The following is a 7,523-nucleotide window of genomic DNA, read 5'->3' as shown; positions in this document are numbered from 1 at the left end:
GTTACGTTGTGACGTTTGGTAGCACCCAAAGTGTTCCTCCGGCAAACGGGAGTTGCATATTCTCATAGTCATAGGAACATGTATAAGTCATGAAGAAAGCAATAGCAACATACTAAATGATCGGGTGCTAAGCTAATGAAATGGGTCATGTCAATTAGATCATTCAACTAATGATGTGACCTCGTTAATCAAATAACAACACCTTGTTCATGGTTAGGAAACATAACCATCTTTGATTAACGAGCTAGTCAAGTAGAGGCATACTAGTGACACTAAGTTTGTCTATGTATTCACACAAGTATTATGTTTCCGGTTAATACAATTCTAGCATGAATAATAAACATTTATCATGATATAAGGAAATAAATAATAACTTTATTATTGCCTCTAGGGCATATTTCCTTCAGATTCGTGCCAAGGCGTCAGCTTGCTCATTGTCATTTCTTGACACATGGAGGAACTCGCACCCTTCAAAGTATCCACTAAGTTTCTCAACGAGGAAGCGGTAGATGGCCATATTTGCATCCTTGGCGTCCCAGTCGCCAAACGACTGCTGGACCACTAAGTCGAAATCACCATAGCACAGGATCCAGCGAATGCCGAGTTCCTTGGCAAGCTGAAGCCCGTGAATGAGTGCTTCGTATTCAGCAATGTTGTTGGAGGCGGCAAAATGGATTTGCAGCATATATCTGAGCTTGTTGCCTTTGGGAGAGGTGAGGACGATGTCGGCTCTCAAACCGGTGCGCATCTTGGAACCATCAAAGTGCATTCACCAATGGGTGGAATTTGGCGCTGGCGGCTGGCACTGGGTCTTGGCCCAGTCGACGAGGAAGTCGGCCGGTGCTTGTGACTTGATGGCGGCGCGAGGTTGGTAGTAGATGGTGTAGGGGGGCAAATCTATAGCCCATTTGGCAACTCGGCCTAAAGCATCCCGGCTTCCAATGATCTCGGCAAGTGGGGCAGTGCAAACCACAGTGATTGGGTGCTCTTGAAAATGTGGCTTCAGTTTCTTGGCGGCCAAGTGCACATCGTAGCACATCTTCTGGGAGTGGGAGTAGTTCTGCTTGGAGGCGGACAACACTTCACTCATGTAATACACCAACCTCTGGACTGGTAATGCTTTGCCTTCTTCCTTGCGCTCCACAACTATGACTGTGCTGACCACCTGACTGGTAGCGGCGATATAGAGGAGCATGGGCTCCTTAGGAGTTGGAGCCTCCAAGACAGGCGAATTTGTCAACATCTTCTTTAGCTGGAGAAAAGCTTCATCCGCCTTGTCGTTCCACTCGAAAAAGTGGTCTTCTTCATGAGCTGGTACAGGGGAAGAGACTTCTTGCCCAGCCGACTGATGAAATGGCTGATGGATGCCAAGCAGCCGGTGAATTTTTGCACGTCCAACAGTCGGGTGGGCACCTCCATCCTCTCGATGGCCTTGATATTCACAGGGTTGCACTCTATGCCGCGCTCTGAGACCAGGAAGCCAAGAAGCTGGCCGGCTAGTACTCCAAAGACGCATTTCTCCGGGATGAGCTTGATCTGGAATCGGCGCAGTTTTTCAAAGGTCTCCTTGAGGTCTTCTAGCAGCGTTCCATGCTTCTCCGTCTTCACCACAACATCATCCACATAGACGTGGGCGTTTCTGCCGAGTTGCTTGAGGAGACACTTCTGCATGCAACACTGAAACGTGGCGCCGGCATTTCTCAAGCCGAACGTCATGGTTAGGTAACAAAAGGCTCCGAATGGCGTGATGAAGGCGGTCTTCAGCCTGTCGGCCGGGTTCAGCTTGATCTGATGATACCCTGAGTATGCATCCAAAAAACTCAACAGCTCGCATCCAGCTGTGGAGTCTATCACTTGGTAGATTCTTGGTAACGCAAAGGGGTCTTTGTGGTAAGCTTGTTTGAGGCTGTATAATCAATACACATCCGCCACTGCTTGTTCTTCTTCAGCACTAGGACTAGGTTGGCTAACCATTCTGGAAAGAACACCTCCATGATGAAGCCGGCTACTAGAAGCCAGGCTATCTCTTCTCCAACAACTCTTCTCTTCTCATCCGACAAGCGGCGCAAGGGTTGCCTGACTGGCTTGGCATCAGACCGGACATGTAGTTTGTGCTCGACGAAATCCGTCGAAACACCCGGCATGTCCTTAGGAGACCATGAAAAGATGTCCTGATTCTCACAGAGGAAATCAACGAGCTCGCTTTCCTATTTGCTGTCAAGGTTTGCACCTATGATAGCGTGCCTCTCCGGGTGCTCCGGGTCCAAGGGTATCTTCTTCGTTTCTTTCACCGGCTTGAACGAGCCATCGGCTTCCGACTCCTTCGGGTTGGGCTACATCTCCGGCTGCTTGCCTGCCATTGCCATAACCCGGTCCAGGAGCCGCTTCATGGTCGCGATCACGAGGGACTCGGCTAGTCGGCTGATGTGTGCTACACAGGCGGACGACTTCTTGTAGTCCCCGGTTATGGTTAGGATTCACTTGGTGCTTGGCATCTTCATCTTGAGGTAGGCATAGTGGGGGACCGCCATGAACTTGGCCAGAGCAGGCCGGCCAAGTAGCGCATGGTAGGGGCCAGGGCCGGGCGAGCAAAATCCGGGGCCCTGTGCCAAACTAAAAAATGGGGCCCTATCTCACTAAAAAATAACCTAACGAGCAATTATAATGTATATATTAATATATATCAAGCAGAATTTTTTCATAATATATATAATATAATGTCTTACATAATAATTGGACGTATAAAAAATCATACCTATTCAACTCCCGGGTGCTATTTATTTGAAAAACTTCATTCTTTTAGTATTCTTTGATATGAAATCTTCAATGATATCCTCGTAATCAATCTTCTCCAACACTTCACTCTCAAGTGCTATTGTGGCCAAATCATTGAGTCTTTGTTGTGTCATAGTAGTACGCATATAGGACTTCAATAGCTTCAACTTAGAAAAACTTCTTTCTACCGATGCAACTGTCACAGGAATGGTCAACAGAACTCTATATGCAATACTTGCATTGGGAAAACAGTCATGCCACTTTAAAAAATTCAGAATTTCAACAGGTCCGATATTTTCTTTTGGCATGAAATTTTGAAGGAACTTCAACTCAACAAACAGATCATTGGCATCAATATTAGATTGTTTATCCTTCATAAGGGCGGCCTCAAGATTAACACAAGAAGATTTCAAACTATCCTTATCCAATGAACGCAATGTTTCAGAGGTAAATAAGAAACCAAAAATTTTATAGTAACCTTGATATTGCTCAAATCTCCTTGTGAGTGAGGAAATTGCTTGATCGACAATTGGTGTAAAATAGTTGATTCTAAATGATTCCTCTGCAGACCGTGTGGCAATATTTGTGTCGTTTGGGTTCTCATCACACTATTTCTTTCTTTTAATTTCTCTCCTTTTACGAAATGTTGCACCAATATCCATCTCAAGTGCAATTTCTTTGGCTATCTCCAATGCTTCTAAGAAACTTTCCCTGTACCCCTCGTAGAAAGAAATTAGCCCTTTCACTTTCTCAATAGCAACATCAATAAGCATATCCTTTGTTTGCAAGTTTTTGCTTACTAAATTAACAGCAAATAATACCTCATACCAAATGACTATTGCCATGATAAATTCATACTCTCCAAGTTCATTATTTTCCAAACCTAGAGCCTCACTGCTTGCCTTTGGATCACTATCAGTTTCAGATACCTGAAATTAAAAGAAAGTCCATAAATGTTATGGTTGGACGTAGTTAAAGCCTAAAGGAATTACATCACTATTAATATGAACATATTGGTTACCTGAAGTAGAGCCTCCCGAATGTCTGAACATTGAAATCTGATAGCTTTAACACTTTCAATAGGACTCTCCCAACGCGTAGCGGACACAGACTTGAGAGTCAATCCTGATACGTTTTCTTTCAAAATATGCCATTTCTTAGTAGAATTGAAAAAAAATTTATAGATGTGTTGGATGATTCCAAAAAAGTCCTTTGCTCTACCACAAGTCTTGGCCATATCACAAAATGTTAAATTAAGGCTATGACAACCAAAAGCGGAATTAAAAGCTCTAGGATTTACATCCAAAAGTTTCCTTTGTACCCCTTGATGTGTTACTTTCATATTTGATCCATTATCATAACCTTGTCCTCGCACATCATTTATATCAAGATCAAGAAGTTTTAGCTCCTTCTCTAGCACATCGAAAAGTCCTTGGTCGGTTGTATCATTTACATCTAGAAATCCTAGAAAGGAATCTTCTATGCAAACTGGACTTGAAGATGAATCCACATATCTTATAATTAAAGACATTTGCTCTTGGTGACTTGCATCAGCTCTTTATTTTCTTGATAATTTCAGACCTAATAGAAGAAGCAAGCAAGTGTAGCAATTCACTCTGGATCTTATGATCAAGATAATGAGCATGAGTTTCTTCATTTGTAATACGACAAACATGCTCCTGAATAACGGGGTCAAATTCAGCCAACATCTCTACCAAACCCAAGAAATTACCATTGCTATCTTCATACAGCTTGCCATTAGTACCATGGAATGCTAGATTATGCTTTGCAAGAAATTTTACAATGTAAACAATTCTGAATAATACCTTTCTCCAATGGTCCTTCTCTTTCTCAAGTTGTCGTTGAGCAGCTTTATCAATAGTTTGATGTTTTTCCAATCTACTACGCAACTCATACCAATTAGTCATACTCGAAACATGATCCACACTTGTCTCATGATCTTTTAGTCTATTTTTCATATGTGACCAATCATTACGGCCCTCATTTGCCAACTGACCTTTCCGATGACCTTTTGTAAATAATTTACAACCAAAACAAAAGACTCTATCAAGTTGTTCAGAATAGACAAGCCAGTCTCTATCACAATACTCTCCATTTGATAGGATTCTAGTATAGAATACTGAAGTAAACCTTTTACGATATCTATCTTTGGGACCTTTAACTGACTAGTCTGTTTTTGGACCCTTCTGTGCTAAGATATCAATCTGTTTAGAATTAAGAGAATCCCAGTTTCTTGGATCAAATATATCAGACCGAAAAGAATCATCAACATCCTCATGAGCTGAACTATTCAAGTTAACATCAATATTATCTTCCTCTACATCCATATTATTTGTCTCTGTATGACTATCTCTAGAATCATTGTAAGGAACAATTGCAAGTGCAAGGGTAGAAGGATCCGTAGACTGATTACTAGATGACACTTGTGGTGCCTTTTTTCACTATAACAAATCTGTCCATACCACCTTTATAAGATTTATTAATTAAATTTTCTTCTAATGCTTTTTTCTTGCGCTTATAGGCATCCGACTGATGTTTCCCCATGATGACTCAATCTGTATTATTGAAACACAAGATAAAGAAGATGAATAAAATAAAACTGAATTTATACGTAGCATATATCAATTGGACATCATGCGTCAATGCTTGGGAATTAGACGAACCGTCTAACTCACCTAATTTTCGGTCTTGTGACCTTTAACCGGGGAGGTAAGAACCAATCTCTAATGAAGTAACGATCCCTATCAATAAATAGTTAGAAAATTAAGAATTAAGATTTAGGAGTAGGAACCGAAGTTAACCAAAAAGAATGAGTCGCTAAGCACCTGAAGGCTAGCGTCGGTGACCAATCAATCCGATGAGATGACGTCGATGAGTCTGAAATTTAAGAAAGGAGTCAAGGAAGTCAACGGCGGCACCGCAACAGTGGCCTGTCGCTTAAGTCGGCCTGAATCCAAAATTGGATCGGTCTAAGGAGTAAGGACCAGGGACCGAGCAAGAGCTACCGAGGGAGGAGGCGGGACGAGGCATCGACGTGACGACGTCAAGGGCTCCAGGCGTCCAGCCGTCGAGGGCTCCAGCGATCCGATCCCTGCAGGCTGTAGCGATCTAATGTTTCCTTTTTTATGGTAGCGATCTAGTATTTTTTAGATAACGTAGCTAATTAGTGATGCCCTCGTCGCCTTTTTTTCTGAGTGTTACCTCATCGCCTGATCACGTAGCGATCTGGAGGAGTCCCAGCGCTCCGTCCGCTCAATGGCCTCGCTCTCGCTCGATGGGCCTAGTCGCTCGCCACTCGGCCCAGTTATGTTTACTGTTACTATACACCTATATAAAAAATATGAGGCCCCTCAGAATTTTGGGCGCTGTGCGGGCCGCACCTTTGGCACCACTGTGGGCCCGAGCTTGGTAGGGGCTCTCAAGGTCCACCACCTCAAACCAGACTGGCTCTCGGCAAAAGTGTTCTTTGTCGAAGAGGACGTCGATCTGTGTTTGCCGATTGGTGAGCAGGAAAGGCCGAGAACTATGCCATGGAATACTGTCCGGTTGGGCTGAAGATGTCTCTGCTTGATTCCCAACTTCTCCATAGTGTCTTTGTACAGGATGTTGATGCTGCTGCCGCCATCTATCAGAACTTGGGAGAAGCGAGCAGCCCGACTCTCCGTGGTAAAGGTGGCATCCAACACTGGAGCATAAGAGTCGGGAGAAGGCATCACCTTCGGGTGGTCAGCTCTGATCTAGCTGATAGGCTTCTGAGACCAATGCATGAACTCGGGGGGTCTCTGACACCACTGCGTTTACTTCTTGTTGCTGCTGCCATCTACTATGCCTGTCGTCGACCATGCTGGTGAACACGACATAAGCCCCATGCTCTTTAGGATATTCATCTTGTATCGCACCGACTGGCCGAACCGCCGGCTGCTGAGGAGGAGGAGGCGGCGGGCCGGCAGGCGGAGGAGGCTGGAGTCCATCACCCTTGGCGATCCTGGTGAGCCAGTGGCACTTCCGAGTGGTGTGGTTGGACGGCTTCGCGCCGCTGTGGAACTTGCAGGGTGCATCGAGAGTCTGCTCGTACGAGAAGGCAGGCAACCAATTGGGCTTGCCGCCCTTCTGGCGTTTGTGAGGAGGCTGCCCCTCCGGCTGCTGGTCTTCGACTGCCACCACCTGCCGGCTCATGGAAGCCGGCTGCATGGCCTTGCGCTTGTTGTCGTTCGGTTGCTGTCACCGACTGGTGTCACCAGCCGGGGTCCGAGGAGCTTGAGGGGCCACCTTGCTCGACCCATTAACTTGGATCTCTGCCTTCATGGAGGAGTCGGTCGTGGCGTACTTGTCTGCTATGATCAGCAGTTCGTCGAGGGTCGCCGGCTCATCGCAGAGAAGCTTGTGCTTGAGGAGGGTGCCCTCTCGGCACCTGGTAGTGAAGTACTCGATGGCATGCACCTCGTGCATGCCCTCGCAAGAGTTGCGCAGCTCGGCCCAGCGCGTGAGGTAGTCGCGGGTCGACTCGTTGGGGCCTTGGATGCACAAGGAGAGCTGGCGAGGCTTGGGCGACCGCTTGTACGTGCTGGTGAAGTTGCGGATGAAGGCTTCAATGAAATCAACCTAGCTATTGATGCTGCGGGGCTTCAGGCTATTCAGCCATGTCCGGGTCGTGCCCTGGAGCATGAGCGGAATGTACTTCACGGCAATGCGCTTGTTGCCGTTGGCGATGCTGATGGGTGTGGAGT

The sequence above is a fragment of the Triticum dicoccoides genome, chromosome 5A (genome assembly GCF_002162155.2).
Source record: "Triticum dicoccoides isolate Atlit2015 ecotype Zavitan chromosome 5A, WEW_v2.0, whole genome shotgun sequence".
NCBI lineage: Eukaryota > Viridiplantae > Streptophyta > Magnoliopsida > Poales > Poaceae > Triticum > Triticum dicoccoides.
Note: the sequence above shows the minus strand (reverse complement) of the source record.